This window comes from Thalia democratica, chromosome 8 (assembly GCF_965202585.1).
Source record: "Thalia democratica chromosome 8, ktThaDemo2.hap1.1, whole genome shotgun sequence".
NCBI lineage: Eukaryota > Metazoa > Chordata > Thaliacea > Salpida > Salpidae > Thalia > Thalia democratica.
In genome coordinates, this window is record NC_139172.1 from 25917690 (window position 1) to 25936032 (window position 18343).

At 26.9% G+C, this 18343-nt stretch overlaps 10 non-coding genes across 10 annotated transcripts; 7 read left to right on the plus strand and 3 right to left on the minus strand.

Moving 5' to 3' along the window:
- Positions 1-1506: 1506 nt before the first annotated feature.
- Positions 1507-1579, plus strand: Trnak-cuu (transfer RNA lysine (anticodon CUU)). Its single transcript has one exon. It is a non-coding gene; the product is annotated as a tRNA-Lys (tRNA).
- A 1533-nt stretch (positions 1580-3112) lies between these two features.
- On the plus strand, positions 3113-3194 carry Trnaf-aaa (transfer RNA phenylalanine (anticodon AAA)). Its single transcript has one exon. It is a non-coding gene; the product is annotated as a tRNA-Phe (tRNA).
- Positions 3195-4738: 1544 nt separating this feature from the next.
- Trnai-aau (transfer RNA isoleucine (anticodon AAU)) lies at positions 4739-4812 on the minus strand. The gene has a single exon. It is a non-coding gene; the product is annotated as a tRNA-Ile (tRNA).
- Positions 4813-5750: 938 nt separating this feature from the next.
- Positions 5751-5823, minus strand: Trnan-auu (transfer RNA asparagine (anticodon AUU)). Its single transcript has one exon. It is a non-coding gene; the product is annotated as a tRNA-Asn (tRNA).
- An 834-nt stretch (positions 5824-6657) lies between these two features.
- On the plus strand, positions 6658-6773 carry Trnal-caa (transfer RNA leucine (anticodon CAA)). The gene is made up of 2 exons: positions 6658-6695; positions 6728-6773. It is a non-coding gene; the product is annotated as a tRNA-Leu (tRNA).
- Positions 6774-10412: 3639 nt separating this feature from the next.
- Positions 10413-10528, minus strand: Trnal-caa (transfer RNA leucine (anticodon CAA)). Its single transcript has 2 exons — positions 10491-10528; positions 10413-10458 (listed from the first exon to the last, which is right to left on the minus strand). It is a non-coding gene; the product is annotated as a tRNA-Leu (tRNA).
- An 834-nt stretch (positions 10529-11362) lies between these two features.
- On the plus strand, positions 11363-11435 carry Trnan-auu (transfer RNA asparagine (anticodon AUU)). The gene has a single exon. It is a non-coding gene; the product is annotated as a tRNA-Asn (tRNA).
- A 938-nt stretch (positions 11436-12373) lies between these two features.
- Trnai-aau (transfer RNA isoleucine (anticodon AAU)) lies at positions 12374-12447 on the plus strand. Its single transcript has one exon. It is a non-coding gene; the product is annotated as a tRNA-Ile (tRNA).
- A 7-nt stretch (positions 12448-12454) lies between these two features.
- On the plus strand, positions 12455-12526 carry Trnad-guc (transfer RNA aspartic acid (anticodon GUC)). The gene has a single exon. It is a non-coding gene; the product is annotated as a tRNA-Asp (tRNA).
- Positions 12527-15008: 2482 nt separating this feature from the next.
- Positions 15009-15124, plus strand: Trnal-caa (transfer RNA leucine (anticodon CAA)). Its single transcript has 2 exons — positions 15009-15046; positions 15079-15124. It is a non-coding gene; the product is annotated as a tRNA-Leu (tRNA).
- Positions 15125-18343: the final 3219 nt, after the last annotated feature.

An 18343-nucleotide genomic window follows, 5' to 3' on the forward strand; every position in this document is an offset into this window, starting at 1 on the left:
TGTTGTAATTAAAGAAATAAACAAAAGTTTTTCCTTACCGCCAACATTAATTCTTTAAAAAGTTTTTAACTATAAACGGTATCTCATTTTAAGTAATAAATTTTGCTACTTTATAACTTTACAATTTTGTCTGATCATTCTGTAGTTACTGAAGATAATCATGTGCTTTGTTGGAACTGACTTTGGTGATTTGATTTAAATTTTTCTCGCAATAACTCAAAACTAATTTTTTTTTAAGCTCGTTTTATATTTTACAATTACTATTTTTAAATGAAATATTTATATTGCAGATAAAGAATTGCTATAATGTTTATTAAAAAATAAGTTTTTCTATTTCGCTAATGACTCAATAAATTTTTATACTTTTGTTAAATTTGTTTAAGAAACTTAATTATCCATTCCAGCTAACTTATATTTTTTTGGCAAGTAGTTTATTTACTGTTAATAACCTTCGTTATTTCTATATGTTGTGAACTTTTTTTTAATTTGGTTGCTACACAAACAGGCTGTTATAAAAGCTTAAAATCTCAGATGTTTGTGAAACTTTTATTTCAAACACTTTAAAGAAGTCTTCCAATTCTCAGAATAGTTTTTATGACTGTAGTGTAGCTTACTAATTGTATTTTTTTCTTGTTTTCTTACACTTTGTGTACTTTTTGATAATGATGATATTTTAACTAGGTATTTTAGCTTGATAACAACTATTTATTGGCTTTTTTAACTTTTAATAAACTTAGGCTGGTTTGATACATCTCAGACATTTTTGCTTTTAAAATGGCAACTATTTAAAAGACTAATTACTAATAAAATATTTTATCAAAGTATTTGAAAATTAACTATTTTGAAAGAATTTGTTTTAGCTTTCTGGAATACAAACAGGTATTAATTTAATTAAGTTAACTAATCACTAAATTTTTAGTAAGTGTAAATTATTTAACACGCAAAAATTTTTTTAAAGTTAATATTCTTGAAAAAACGGTTGATAATGTAACAAATGTATAAAAGTAACCCATAAATTGTCTTTCAAGTTAGGTTTTTATAGAGAGTTAGGTTGTAAGTAAAATTACAAAAATATTAAGTTTAACTTTTTAAGTGCTTCTTAAAGTACATAGTTTATTAACACTTAAGTTTATTAGTCAATGTAAATTCTATTCTAATAAATATTAATTTAAATAGACATTCTATGTATAGCTAAAAGTCATATAAAACAATAAATTGAATAAAAGTAAAACTTTTCTCTAGTGTGACTAAGACTAAAACCAAACGAGTATTCAAATGTCACTAAAACTAAAACTGCGACCCGCGAAGATTTTGGAAACTTGAAATTTGGCCCGCGACCACCAACTGCCTGCCGTCCCCTGGTCTAGGGGCATGACTCTCGCTATAGATGCGAGAGGTCCCGGGTTCCATTCCCGGACGAGCCCTTTTTGATGGCAGTGAAAGCATTATTACGTCAGTACATCGTCACAGAGGCTTCATAAAATGTATATAGTTAGTTCCGAACGTGCCCGGCTAGCTCAGTCGGTAGAGCGTTGGACTCTTAATCCAACGGTCGTGGGTTCGAGCCCCACGTTGGGCGCATCTTTTTATCATTTAATAATAGCCCTAAAATAGTTTTTGGTTGAATTTTGTAGCAATACATTTACTTGTTACTGAATCTATTTAAAACAAATTTTGTTTATAAAATTGAATAAAATTACGAAATGCTTCTAAATCCAACAAAACATAAATAAATTTGTGATATAATTTTTAAAGTTTTCAAACAATGTACTAATTGCAAACAATTGTAGTAGCTGGTGTACATTTCTTTGTAAAATAATCTAAAACTTCTTCTACTTACTCAAGTTATAGTATTTAAATATATTTTTTGAAATACATTACATACAATCAGCCCACATGGTTAGACTTAAACAGCGGTTCATCTTGTCTGTGTCTGCTTAATGAGGACAAAACCAGGCCGAAGAATGTCACATAGACTGTTATTTTAATGTTTGTCGACCAAGTCTAGTGCTTATTAAATCACAGCATAAATAAAGCAAAACATCTAAGCTTTTCTGAAGATAGCAGAAATATTATTAAAATATGTGTTTTTTAAAAGCTGACAAAACATAATTTTCTCTAGGTTTTACTTATAAAATTTACAATTTTTTTATTTATAAATAAATTTTAAATGTTTTACCGCAATTATATTTTAAGTTTTGTAACTTTAGTATTTATAACTATGATCTTTTTATTGAATTCAAAATCTATAATTTGAGAGGTTATATATATATATATATATATGTATATATAACTACTACTTATTGGTATGCTGTTTAATGAATAATGAAAATTTACTATATATATATATGTATAATTATTTATATATACTGATAGTTTTCTTTAACAACAATGTAGCTGATAAAAGTTTTTTTTTTTTGAAACTACAAATGCTCGTTTAGTTTGCCCAAAATCCAAGTAAACTCATGTTTATCATATGTATGCATAACAATTACTACTTGTGAGCTACTTACAAACGATGCTTTTTTGTTGCTAATTAAAAGAAAACTTCAATTTGTATTTAGAATTTTTTTAAAAACCTTATTGTAAATTTTATTTATCTAAGTTATCAATTAAATTTTAATATGTTTTTTAATTAAGATAATTGTAGCATTATACCAACTTAATACTTGTATAAAGATTTTTAAAGTTTTTAGTATCAATGTTTTAATGAAATTTTATAACTAATTTTTTGTTTGAGTTGTTCAAACTTTTTTTACCTAAATTAATTTTTCAGCTGAAAAATACCAACAATTTTTGGTATTTTGCAAAGTATTTGGAATATGCAAAAAGCATTGAAACTAAGTAAACGATTCGAAAATTAGTCGTTTTTTTATATTATAAATAGATATATGTATATTTATAAATGTCAAATATAGTTTAAGATTTACTGATGATTTTGGTAAAAAATAGTGTAGTTGATAAAATTTTTGATTTTTAAAACTACAAATTCAGGCTTAGTTTGCCCAAAATCCAAGTAAATTATTGTTTTGCATATAATTACCAAACAATTACATTTCAGCTACTTACAAACAGTAGCTATAAATTCGCTTGTATATGCCTCTTGCAACAGGTCTTTGTGGCCGAGTGGTTGAGACGATTGACAAAAAATCAATTGGGCTCTGCCCGCGCAGGTTCGAATCCTGCCGACGACTTTTTTTAATATTTTATTATTGAAGTTTATTTTATACCTTTAGTAGAGAAACATAAATTTCACAATTAAATAACATACAATAAAATTTTAATTAGTATTTAAACAAACAGACAATCGAAATACATGGTGCCTGCCGCTCAGACCAACTCGGTTTTTTCAAAACTTCCCAGCATCGAATCTTCGCCCATTTCAAAAAAACTGAACATGTTCCAACTTCCCCTCAATAACAATAGTAACAAATTTCGAAGAAAAGCAGTGCAGAAAGTCACTCCAATGCAAAAAATTATGGATGCTTCACCGCCCAGAAAGAAACAGTAATTTTGTTATTTAATACTTATACATAGGAAAACTTCTTTTTTAAAGTTACTATTTCGAATTCATTCTTTAAACATAAATAAAGTAGTTACTAATAAGTGTTTTTTACTAGTTTAGAAATAAGATTTAAATAGTAAGATATAGCTCAATTAAAAATGATTACATTTTTTCAACCTATATTACTCATATCTACACTTGTACTTAGATAACACAAACAATTTACTTATATTTATAAAGTTTTTTAAACACTCTTTAATATATAACTAAACATTAGATTACAATATTTTACAGATTTTTTCTGCCAGTAGCTCCCGAATCGCCAGTGAAGCCAAACAACCAAGCGTTTCGATCAGTCACGTGACAAGTTTTTCGACCAATCAAATATCGACAAGCCGTCTTTCTTCAATTCGGATAAGTTTATCCTGCCTTCGTACAACGGACCCAACGGAACTTTCAGAAAATAAATTTTCTTTGAGATCCGTCGAGGAACTGTGTAAGTTATATATTTTAATGTTTTTTTCGCTAATTAAAAGCTAGTTTGACTTCATATAGTATTTAGCATTGTTTTTTTTCTTAATAACTTCTTGTGAACTTTATTTATATAACTTATATATTAAAGTTAATATTTTTTGAAATTAAGACAATAGCAGCATTATACCAATTTAGTGCTTGTGTAAATATTTTCAAAGTTTTTGGTCTCAATGTTTTTTTTATAAAATTTTATTACTTATTTATTTGTTTTAGTTGTTTAAAATTTGTTTATCGAATTTAATTTTTCAGCTGAAAAATATCAACAAGTTTATTGAAAATTTTCAAATTTCATAGCTGTTCAATCTATTGTTAGTTTGTAACAATTTTTACATAAGTAATACTGATTTATTTATTTTTTATTGCAACTTGGTTAACTCCTAAAGTCAACGATGTCATATTCTGTCCTTCTAATATAATCCGTAACGATAGGACAAGTAGGGGTGGAGGTGTTGCTGTCCTTTACAGATCATTATTTTCTTTATATGCTTAGAAATATTTTTTAATGTAACTCTTTAACTGGTTAAAAATTATTAGATAAATTTAAGAAATATTTATAAACGTTATTTTCTTATAACTGTTGTTGTTAAGCAATAAATGGATAACAAAACTGAATAAAAGAACTCCCCGTCGGGAAATCGAACCCCGGTCGCCCGCGTGACAGGCGGGAATACTCACCACTATACTAACGAGGAAGATATGTGGCCAGTACGGGGATCGAACCCGCGACATTCGCGTTATTAGCACGACGCTCTAACCAACTGAGCTAACCGGCCACACGTTCGGTAAGCATTTATAAGGTCTATACTTCTGACTAGCGTATTATGACGCAACAATACCACAAATAATATTTTGGTAAAAGTTCAGTTTATCATACAATTGTGCATTCTTAAATTTTATGAAACTTGTATTTTGGTGTAACTTACTGATGTTTTACAACCTGTTTCCTTGTACAATTATTTAGTATTAGATAAAGTTTTAATATAAGTTTTGTCTAATTATATACACATATACCTAAATTTTGTAAGTTATTTGATTTGTTATGTGAATAACTTCTATATTAAAAACTTAATATGTGTGTTTACATTTGGTTAAGCTTTTATTTAATCAAATTAAAACTTTATGCTAGTATACTTTCTATTCTACAACAATTCATTTATTGAAAATTAAATACTTGAAATAACTTGTAATATTATTTTACAAAATTAAAAATACTTTCTTGATCAATTATATTGATTTGTTCTTATAAAGATTTATACTGTAACTATATTTGAACAATCTTTTAGCAGTAAAAAGTAAGGTGTAAATTTAAAACAGCTAAACAAATTTAGTTGGAATTTAAAGTTAAGTATTAATATTTTCAGTTTTAAGAAGTTGATTAGTTTGTAGTTACAGCTAAACTATTTTATTTGTACTTATTGCATTTTTTTTATAAGTTATTTCCCATGTAGAATAAAACTCAAAAAATTGACACCTTTTGATGTATCTAGTATGTTTAAATGCAAATAGATTATTCTTATAACTTATCTAACAAATATATACCAATTAAATTTATATTACTTACATTGTTTTGTATAATTAAATCATTTAAATTTAGTTTATAATTGAGTTAAATACTAATAGAACCAAGTAAAATATAGTATCTCTGTTTATTTAAAAACGTTTATAAAATATGTATATTATTTAACATAAACAATGTTTTAGAAGAAAAAATGGCCTGACAGGGGACTTGAACCCCTGAACGTTGGATTAATGGTCCAATGCTCTATCGACTGAGCCAGCCAGGCTTACGCTAAGTAGTTGATTGTTGACGATATAAAACTGATTACTACGTCATAACGCTTATACTGTCAAGTTTTGAGTTTAAAAAATGCAAAACCTTAATTGTTATACTGTGTATATCAAGGCGTGGATAGTTTTGTAAGTTAAAAATAACTTTCCTTTATTTCTTAATTTTCTCTTAATTATAATATAGTTTGTTTACTTAATTATATTATATTTTAACATTAAACGCAGTACTCGTTTTATAAAATAATATATGACTTATAAAAGTATATTTAAAAGTATGATAAGATAGAATTATAAATTGTTGACTAAACTAAGTTATAGTGTGTTAAAATTGTTTAGATGTTTCGAAAGTTTCATCGTCTACACAATAAAGTCAGGAGTTTGAGAATCCAAAATACCTTTAAATACATGTTTGATAATAAGATACTTAAATATACAACTTTTTAAACCACTTAATTTTTTATGCTTAATTTACTTTACTAAACATGTTGTGAAAAGGTATTAAGTTGTTTAATTGTGTTGGAAACTATTGCAAATCTAAAGTTTGTTTTCAAGTTATTTATCATTGTTTATTATTATTTACTTGGGAATAAAGATTTAAAAATAATGTTTATTACGTAACAGTTTTATACAGCACTTCAAAAGTTAGAAAGTGAGACAAAATTGATGTACATCAGATTAGTTTACATATTAATTTTAATATATGAAGAGTTCAAAGCAGAATTAATCATGTTAAACAGATTAAACTTGTTTATTAATTTGTTGCTGGTATATTTAAACGTGGCATTGTTACGTCATATTATATATACGCTATTTCACTAATTTCACCACAAGTCAGGATGGCCAAGTGGTCTAAGGCGCCAGACTCAAGCGTAAAGTTTCATCGTAATGCGATGCTGAGTGTTCTGGTCCACAATTGTGGGCGTGGGTTCGAATCCCACTTCTGACATGCTTTTTGCAAGTTTCAAGGCAGTATTATTTTACAACCAGTGTAAGTATCATTTTTAACTATAATTAAATAAAATACACTGTTTAAACAAATGTTATTATGTTTTAATTTATGCAAGAAGTGTTGTAAACTACAGCAGGGTTGCCACATGGTCAGGAAAAATTTAAGAAAATGAAAAAAGTCATGAAAAAATGGGGGGTTTTGATTAAAAGTCAGGAAATTTGATAAAATTAAAAAAAAATCAGATTTTGTCAGTTTAATTTTACAAAATTTTTTCAGACAAGCTGTGATTATAAGGTAATAATACAAGTATTTTGCTGATAGAGCTGTTTATTGCAAATATATCAATCATACACAGATGGTTCAAATGATGTAATGGAAGTTTGATGATTAAATTCAGCAAAAAAACTGTTGTTTTAACCTTTATTAAAATTAGATTGAAAGCTTTATATAGTTTCAAGTGTTAGAATAGGTATTTTAGAATAAGTTTAAATTAAGAGTTTGATTTATTAAAGTCAGGAAAATTTTGGTAATTAGTCAGGAAAATTCAAGAAGTTTTTCTCAGTTTGATCTGTGGCAATCATGCTACAGTGTAAGCTATCAAGTACAGCAACTGAAGTAAAACTTTTCTGAACTTTATATTAACTTTCATTATAAATAATTGGAGTTTTGAGTATTTAATTTTTAATGTTTCCATGTTATTATCTGTACTTTTAAAGTTTTGGTAAAATAAAACTTCTAATATTAAACTCAAATTGATACTTAAACTCAAATATATCTCAAGTAAAGTTATATTATAATGTTAAAACTTTTGTTACTTTACGGTTTAGTTTTATTATTTATGTCACTGCAACTTAATTATCGGTCAGTACTTTGTAAGCTCAATAACAAGTTTTTTTTTTTGTGTTTTGATTTCTTAGATTTTCATTTTTTCATTTAAACTTAATCTGCTTCCTAATTGTATATAACTTTGATTTAATCTTTACAAGCTTTTAATATATAATATACATGTTACATCGAGTTTCTGTGATTTTTATTGTCTTCGCCGTTGTTAAGTTTTATTAAATTTTATTGATTCACTAAACAATGGTTGATGTTTTATTTTGTTCAAAATAGATTACAAACATAAAAAAGTGAATTAACAAACTTTGCAACACAAATTAAACAGTTGAAATACCCTCATTTATATTGTACCGTAATTATTAGATTTAATGAATGTATTTCGTTCATTGATTAACAACAGTAAATTTTAATTAGTTATCTTTCCTATTAACGTGAGTGCTTTGTTTATATTATGATTTGTTGTGTATTTTAGTTTACTTTAATTTTTTTAGACTTAATAATTACAAATATTATACAGTTCTATAACAGTCGGATTTAATATTAAGTATTTTACCTATTATTAACTATTATCTGTAGAAATAATTTTATCATAATGAAAAACATGTATATATCCACTTTATTCTATGCTTTTATTGTTTCATTACAGTAATTATTTTTTACAGAACCCAGTTGAAGTGTGTTGATTCGTTAACACACAGAAACATATGTTGGTGCAATTAAGGAAGATTACTGTACAATTTGTTTTCATAGTTTTATTATAGTAATCTATTAAATTTCCTATACAATTTAAGACAAGTTTACAATAAATATTACAATACAGCTAAATTTAGTAAACTAGTTGTATGTAATAATACTAAATTCATTAACTGATAAGTTAAAATATTAATGAAAATAATGTAAAAACTGCATATTTTTAAACATAAGTTACATATCTGTAGATCGAAATATTTAACAGATAAATCATGTTGGATACACATTTTCTTTGCATGTTGTCTCTTAAAGTAATTTATAATATATATAAATTTTGTAGAAAACTTCACATTTTGTAGACAGAGAGAAGTCAGTTGAAAAAAGTAGCTAAAAAAATATGAACTAAGACAAAAAAGTTAACTTTTTAATTTTATTCTAAAGATAATTTAAAAATTTCAATTCTAATACTGAATATTTTAAATTTTTTGTTTAAAAAATCAACAATAAAGATTAAGATAGTATTTAAAAGCTGCGATATCTAAAAGTATGATTTTTTTTGAGTTTCAAACAATTATATCTTATTGGTATAAAATAGATAAAAACAAATTATACAGTAATCTTCCTTTATTGTACCAAAATATGTTTCTGTGTGTTAACGAATCAATGCACTTCAACTGGGTTTTTAACGGAAAGAAATACTTTCTTTAACGAGTATTTCTTTTCATTAAAAACCCATTTGAAGTGTATTGAACCGTTAACACACAGAAACGTATGTTGGTACAATAAAAAAAGATTACTGTATAATTTGTTTTTATCTATTTTAGGATCTTTTACTAGCAAACGATTAAATCTATATTTTGAATAGTTATAAAAAAGATATTGATTTTTATTTTGCTATTATGTTTAAAATTGTATAGCTATTTTATATAAAAAAATTCGCTTTCAAATATGTATTAATACCTTTGATAATGTTTTTCAAGTTACTTGCAATTTTTTTTCAAATACCAAAATTTTTGTATTTTATTTAATCGTTGATTTCTTTTAGTGCTAAAGTCTTGTTTTTTAGATATTTAGTTTTACTGTCATTAAGTCTTACGTTTCAAACTTGCCATAAAACAGTTTTTCACTACGTCTTGTGTTTTACATTTGTCATTTAACTTGTTTTTTTTTGACAATTTTGATTTGTATTTAATCAAAATTTGAAAATATGTAATAAGCTGATTTCATCTTGCTTTAATTTTATTATAATTCAATTTAATTTTCTAAGATTAATACCTAACCTACATTAAATTAGAAAGCAATCTATTCTAATTGTAAAATTTCACTTTCTTTTACTCAAAAATAATGTTGTGTAATGTATATAATGTGCAATGAGGTGCTGTTACGCTGTTGTATTGTATATTAAAGAGATTGATAAAAAATTATAAAGAGGTTAAGAATACACATCAGTTTGTTACATAAAATACTAAACTAACTGCTTAATATAACGAACTCAATTATTTATTTAAACAAAAAACACTTTATTTCTACAATTATGCTAGATAAACTTTTGTGTATATACCACAGTTTTACTATGGAAATGTCCTTGCTACAGATCATCAATACTAAAAAGCTTACAAAATCTGCTTGTTCAAGTAGGGTACTTGTTCAATATGTTAATAGAAAAACTTTGCAGTTTTATAAAGGATATTGTACTAATTTATACCAGATGAAAGCATGGAAATTAATTAATTTTGTAAATTTCTAGGAAAATTTTGGAATTATTTTCTGACTTTAAAGGATTTTTAATAAATTTTAACCATTTGAAGGCTTTGGAAAATAAGGAATTTTGTAAAATTAAACTGACAAAATCTGATTTTTTTTTAATTTTATCAAATTTCCTGACTTTTAATCACAACCCCCAATTTTTTCATGACTTTTTTCATTTTTTTAAATTTTTCCTGACTTTTCCTGACCATGTGGCAACCCTGCTGTAGTTTACAACACTTCTTGCATAAATTAAAACATAATAACATTTATTTAAACAGTGTATTTTATTTAATTATAGTTAAAAATGATACTTACACTGGTTGTAAAATAATACTGCCTTGAAACTTGCAAAAAGTATGTCAGAAGTGGGATTCGAACCCACGCCCACAACTGTGGACCAGAACACTCAGCATCGCATTACGATGAAACTTTACGCTTGGGTCTAGCGCCTTAGACCACTCGGCCATCCTGACTTGTGGTGAAATTAGTGAAATAGCGTATATATAATATGACGTAACAATGCTACGTTTAAATATATAAGCAACAAATTAATAAACAAGTTTAATCTGTTTAACATGATTAATTCTGCTTTGAACTCTTCATATATTAAAATTAATATGTAAACTAATCTGATGTACATCAATTTTGTCTCACTTTCTAACTTTTGAAGTGCTGTATAAAACTGTTACGTAATAAACATTATTTTTAAATCTTTATTCCCAAGTAAATAATAATAAACAATGATAAATAACTTGAAAACAAACTTTAGATTTGCAATAGTTTCCAACACAATTAAACAACTTAATACCTTTTCACAACATGTTTAGTAAAGTAAATTAAGCATAAAAAATTAAGTGGTTTAAAAAGTTGTATATTTAAGTATCTTATTATCAAACATGTATTTAAAGGTATTTTGGATTCTCAAACTCCTGACTTTATTGTGTAGACGATGAAACTTTCGAAACATCTAAACAATTTTAACACACTATAACTTAGTTTAGTCAACAATTTATAATTCTATCTTATCATACTTTTAAATATACTTTTATAAGTCATATATTATTTTATAAAACGAGTACTGCGTTTAATGTTAAAATATAATATAATTAAGTAAACAAACTATATTATAATTAAGAGAAAATTAAGAAATAAAGGAAAGTTATTTTTAACTTACAAAACTATCCACGCCTTGATATACACAGTATAACAATTAAGGTTTTGCATTTTTTAAACTCAAAACTTGACAGTATAAGCGTTATGACGTAGTAATCAGTTTTATATCGTCAACAATCAACTACTTAGCGTAAGCCTGGCTGGCTCAGTCGATAGAGCATTGGACCATTAATCCAACGTTCAGGGGTTCAAGTCCCCTGTCAGGCCATTTTTTCTTCTAAAACATTGTTTATGTTAAATAATATTCATATTTTATAAACATTTTTAAATAAATAGAGATACTATATTTTACTTGGTTCTATTAGTATTTAACTCAATTATAAACTAAATTTAAATGATTTAATTATACAAAAACAATGTAAGTAATATAAATTTAACTGGTATATATTTGTTAGATAAGTTATAAGAATAATCTATTTGCATTTAAACATACTAGATACATCAAAAGATGTCAATTTTTTGAGTTTTATTCTACATGGGAAATAACTTATAAAAAAATGCAATAAGTACAAATAAAATAGTTTAGCTGTAACTACAAACTAATCAACTTCTTAAAACTGAAAATATTAATACTTAACTTTAAATTCCAACTAAATTTGTTTAGCTGTTTTAAATTTACACCTTACTTTTTACTGCTAAAAGATTGTTCAAATATAGTTACAGTATAAATCTTTATAAGAACAAATCAATATAATTGATCAAGAAAGTATTTTTAATTTTGTAAAATAATATTACAAGTTATTTCAAGTATTTAATTTTCAATAAATGAATTGTTGTAGAACAGAAAGTATACTAGCATAAAGTTTTAATTTGATTAAATAAAAGCTTAACCAAATTTAAACACACATATTAAGTTTTTAATATAGAAGTTATTCACATAACAAATCAAATAACTTACAAAATTTAGGTATATGTGTATATAATTAGACAAAACTTATATTAAAACTTTATCTAATATTAAATAATTGTACAAGGAAACAGGTTGTAAAACATCAGTAAGTTACACCAAAATACAAGTTTCATAAAATTTAAGAATGCACAATTGTATGATAAACTGAAATTTTACCAAAATATTATTTGTGGTATTGTTGCGTCATAATACGCTAGTCAGAAGTATAGACCTTTTAAATGCTTACCGAACGTGTGGCCGGTTAGCTCAGTTGGTTAGAGCGTCGTGCTAATAACGCGAATGTCGCGGGTTCGATCCCCGTACTGGCCACATATCTTCCTCGTTAGTATAGTGGTGAGTATTCCCGCCTGTCACGCGGGCGACCGGGGTTCGATTCCCCGACGGGGAGTTCTTTTATTCAGTTTTGTTATCCATTTATTGCTTAACAACAACAGTTATAAGAAAATAACGTTTATAAATATTTCTTAAATTTATCTAATAATTTTTAACCAGTTAAAGAGTTACATTAAAAAATATTTCTAAGCATATAAAGAAAATAATGATCTGTAAAGGACAGCAACACCTCCACCTCTACTTGTCCTATCGTTACGGATTATATTAGAAGGACAGAATATGACATCGTTGACTTTAGGAGTTAACCAAGTTGCAATAAAAAATAAATAAATCAGTATTACTTATGTAAAAATTGTTACAAACTAACAATAGATTGAACAGCTATGAAATTTGAAAATTTTCAATAAACTTGATTGTATCTTTCAGCTGAAAAATTAAATTCGATAAACAAATTTTGAACAACTAAAACAAAAAAATAAGTAATAAAATTTTATAAAAAAAACACTGAGACCAAAAACTTTGAAAATATTTACACAAGCACTAAATTGGTATAATGCTGCTATTGTCTTAATTTCAAAAAATATTAACTTTAATAGATTAGTTATATAAATAAAGATCACAAGAAGTTATTAAGAAAAAAAACAATGCTAAATACTATATGAAGTCAAATTAGCTTTTAATTAGCGAAAAAAACATTAAAATATATAACTTACACAGTTCCTCGACGGATCTCAAAGAAAATTTATTTTCTGAAAGTTCCGTTGGGTCCGTTGTACGAAGGCAGGATGAACTTATCCGAATTGAAGAAAGACGGCTTGTCGATATTTGATTGGTCGAAAAACTTGTCACGTGACTGAACGAAACGCTTGGTTGTTTGGCTTCACTGGCGATTCGGGAGCTACTGGCAGAAAAAATCTGTAAAATATTGTAATCTAATGTTTAGTTATATATTAAAGAGTATTTTAAAAACTTTATAAATATAAGTAAATTGTTTGTGTTATCTAAATACAAGTGTAGATATGAGTTATTTGATTGAAAAAATATAATCATTTTTAATTGAGCTATATCTTACTATTTAACTCTTATTTCTAAACTAGTAAAAAACATTTATTAGTAACTACTTTATTTATGTTTAAAGAATGAGTTCCAAATAGTAACTTTAAAAAAGAAGTTTTCCTATGTATAAGTATTGAAAAACTAAACTGCTGTTTCTTTCTAGGCGGTGAAGCATCAATAACTTTTTGCATTGAAGTGACTTTCTGCACTGCTTTTCTTCGAAAGTTGTTACTATTGTTATCGAGGGGAAGTTGGAACATGTTCAGTTTTTTTGAAATGGGCGAAGATTCGATGCTGGGAAGTTTTGAAAAGTCTGAGTTGATCTGAGCGGCAGGCACCATGTATTTCGATTGTCTGTTTATGATAATATTAACTAAAACTTTATAATCCTGCTATTTGAAATTGAAATTTATGTTTCTCTACTAAAAGTATAAAATAACCTTCAATAATAAAAAATTAAAAAACGTCGTCGGCAGGATTCGACCTTGCGCTGGCAGAGCCAAATTGATTTCTATTCAATCGCCTTAGCCACTCGGCCACAGCGGCTTGTGGTATGACGCACATACAAGCGATTTTATAGCTACTGTTTGTAAGTAGCTGATATGTAATATTTTGGTAATTATATGCAAAACAATAATTTACTTGGATTTTGGGCAAACTAAGCCTGAATTTGTAGTTTTTAAAATCAAATACTTTTTTCAACTAAACTTTTATTTACCAAAATGATCAGTAAATCTTAAACTATATTTGACGAATTTAAGCCTTATTATGAATATACATATATCTATTTATGATATAAAATAACGACTAATTTTCGAATCGTTTACTTAGTTTCAATGCTTTTTGCATATTCTCAGAACGAAATAAATAACAAAGCAATTTTTTTAAAGAATCACATATAAAAACACATTGTGACGTTTCAACTATTTTAAAAACAACTTATGTACAAGTCAACTTATTTTTGCTTTGTTTGTTCTTGTTTTTGGTTTTATTTTGTTGTTATTTTTTGTTATTAATTAGTGGTTTTTGTTCTTTTAAAATACATGTTTTGATTATGGAGGCAGGGTTGCTGCCTTTCTTTTCTTTTATTTTATGAAAGTTTTTTTTTTTAATTTTTTTAATTTCGTACTTTTCCCAGCAACATAAATGGCATGTTTTGTTGTTTTTCGGTTTTGTTTTGGTTCTGCTGAGTATTTCCCATTTAAAATTATAGTCTTTTTTTGCGTCTTTTAACTCCCAAATATAGTTCGATAATTCGGTATTGTGCTTTTTTAATTTGTTAGTAAAGCTTGTTTTATGGTTGCTATATCTGTTTTTAAATGTTGTACTAGTGCAACCCACGTAAAATTTTGTTATATCTTCTGTTTTTATAGTTGCTCAGTAGATTATATTTTTTGATAGGCAAGTATTGTTTGAATATATCTAATTGTGGCATTGTTACGTCATATTATATATACGCTATTTCACTGTTTTCACCACAAGTCAGGATGGCCGAGTGGTCTAAGGCGCCAGACTCAAGCGTAAAGCTTCATCGTAATGCGATGCTGAGTGTTCTGGTCCACAATTGTGGGCGTGGGTTCGAATCCCACTTCTGACATTCTATTTTCAAGTTTAAAGGCAGTATTATTTTACAACCAGTGTATGTATCATTTTTAACTATAATTAAATAAAATACACTGTTTAAATAAATGTTATTATGTTTCAATTAATGCAAGAAGTGTTGTAAACTACAGCAGGCTTGCCACATGGCCAGGAAAAATTTAAAAAAATGACAAAAGTCATGAAAAAATGGGGGGTTTTGATTAAAAGTCAGGAAGTTTGATAAAATTTTTAAAAAATCAGATTTTGTCAGTTTAATTTTACAAAATTCCTTATTTTCCAAAGCCTTCAAATAGTAAAAATTTATTAAAAATCCTCTAAAGTCAGAAATAAATTCCAAAATTTTCCTAGAAATTTACAAAATTAATTAATTTCCATGCTTTCATCTGGAATAAATTAGTACAATATCCTTTATAAAACTGCAAAGTTTTTCTATTAACATATTGAACAAGTAATACTTGAACAAGCAGATTTTGTAAGCTTTTTAGTATTGATGATCTGTAGTAAGGACATTTCCATAGTAAAGCTGTCGTATATACACAAAGGTTTATCTAGCATAATTGTAGAAATAAAGTGTTTTTTGTTTAAGTAAATAATTGAGTTCATTATAATTGCAGTAAACCATTTAAAGTTATGTTTAACTAATAAGTTAAAATGGAAACTTATATATGTAAAACCTATAAAATAAATGCTTAGTCAGCTTTTAAACAACATACAAGAAAAATTCTGCTATATTCAGTAAAGCTGAGATGTTTTGGTTTTTATTTTTGCTATCATTTAATAAGCACTAGACTTGGCCGACAAACATCAAAACAACAGTCTATGTGACATTTTGCGACCTGGTTTTGTCTTCATTAAGCAGACACGATGTACCGCTGTTGAAGTCTAACCATGTGGGCTTATTGTATGTATTATATATCTAAAATACATTCAAATAAGTTTTAGATTTTTTTACAAAGAAATGTACAGCAGCAATAACGATTGTTTGCCAATAATACATAGTTTTAAAACTAAAAAAATTACAACAAAAATTACTCCTAATAAAATGTCTTGAAAAATAAGGTTAAAATAAAGCAAATCAACGTTAATTAATATTGTAATTAGAAGCATTTCGTAAACAAATTCCTAATATAAAACTTTAAGTTAATGTAAACGCAATATTGTCTTTCTCACCACGAGTATAGTTGGTTCAGTGGTAGAATTCTCGCCTGCCAGCGGGAGGCCCGGGTTTGATTAACGGCAATGCATTTTTGGGAAATAATCTGAATTAAAGTTACATGGGGTCATACTTTGGAGCTGAGTTATGCGACCTTATTAGCCTATTAATTCTTGATAGGGAAAACATACATGTCAAACCAAATAGGCCTATATAGGGATGATGGTTTAGCATTCATCAAGCACAAAAACAACCAGGATCTTGAGAACACAAAAAAAGCAAACAATAAAGATCTTTAAAGACATCGGTTTTAGCATCACAATAGAAATTGGTATGACTAGATGCAACTTCTTGGACATCACATTAGACCTAACCAATAGTTGTCATATGCCATACAGAAAAGAAAACTCCTCAATCAGATACATCAACAATAACTCCAACCACCCGACGATAATCAAGAAAAACCTACCCAAAATGATAGAGAAAAGATTAAATAGGCTGTCTACAGACCAACTAACCTTTGATAATACAAAACATAGCTATCAAGTTGCTATACGCCAGTCTAACTTCAAACACAAAACTTAAATATGAAAACAAACCAACCCTGTTGACAAAAAGAAACGTAAACGAACAAGAAAAAAAATGTTCTTTAATCCCCCATACTGCCAATCAGTTAAAACTAAAATTGGGAAAAAGTTCTTGGATCTAATTGACCAACACTTTAAAACAGAGAGCATGAAAAAGATCTTTAACAGAAGTAATTGCAAAGTATCGTACTGTTGTATGTAAAATCATTGATAAGTGGCCACAACAAGAAGATACTAAGTAAATTGAACCATAAGAAAGACCAAGAGAATAAGACGTGCAACTGCCGCGACAAAGACTCCTGCCCCTTAAGTGGCAAGTGCTTGCATGAGAATGTTGTATATAAGGTGACAATCACTAGTCAGATCGAAACAAAGGAATATATAGGATCAAAGGGAGGCCTATTAAAAAAGAGGTGGTATGCACACATAAGTGATATTAGGAATGAAAATAACAAAGGAGCAGAATTTTACAAGTACATTTAGAGATTAAAAAACAATAACACTTGCTACGAATTAAGGTGGAACATCATGCATAAGATTAGAGAAATAAAAAGTATAGGTAAAATCTGCAAAACTTGCTACCTGGAAAAATTAAAATAGCACTTGCTAACAAGAAACGAATTTTAAACAAAAGACAACAGCTCTTTTACACCCGCCCTCACTTTAGGAAATTTTATTTTAAAACTTAGCGTATTTAAATCTTTTGTTACTTATTTTTGTTTTTGCTTGTACCCTTATTTGTTAAATGCCATTTTGTTTTGTGTTGTTATAAGCTAAATCTAAATATATATAAAGCATATCAATTGTTGTAAGTATAAATGCTATTTAAAATTTATTATTCTTATTACTATTATTAGTTTTGTTTTTTAATTTTGTTAATTTAGTTATTTAGTAATAACATTTTATTGATATTATGATTTTTAATTTAAATCTGTTTATAATGTTTTGCATTATTATACATTTTTAGTTATCCATCGTCTTATTTTTATTTTATTTTGCAGGCCTGAAGATCCCTTAGGGATGAAACGTTGTTGCCTTTGTGTAAATAAATAAATTTAATATGAATTAAAGTTACTATAAGTCACAAAAATTTTTTTTTGAATATATAGTTTATGACTAAAAAGTAATTAAAACTCTTTAAAAATTATTTTTAAGTAAAATTAAATTGAAATTTTTCTTTTTTAATCTCTAACACCAATGTGTCATTTTCCCAAACAAAATCCATTGAATACAATTTTAATGATTCATATATTATTCAATTTGAAAGGTAAAAGTTTTTTCAAATAAATTAAATAAGAAGTAAATGTATTGCTACAAACTACAACCGAAAAACAATTTTTAAGGCTTTTATTAAATGATAAAAAAATGCGCCAAAAGTGGGGCTCGAACCCACGACCGTTGGATTAAGAGTCCAACGCTCTACCAACTGAGCAAGCCGGGCACGTTCGGAAACAACTATATACAGTTTAAGTTG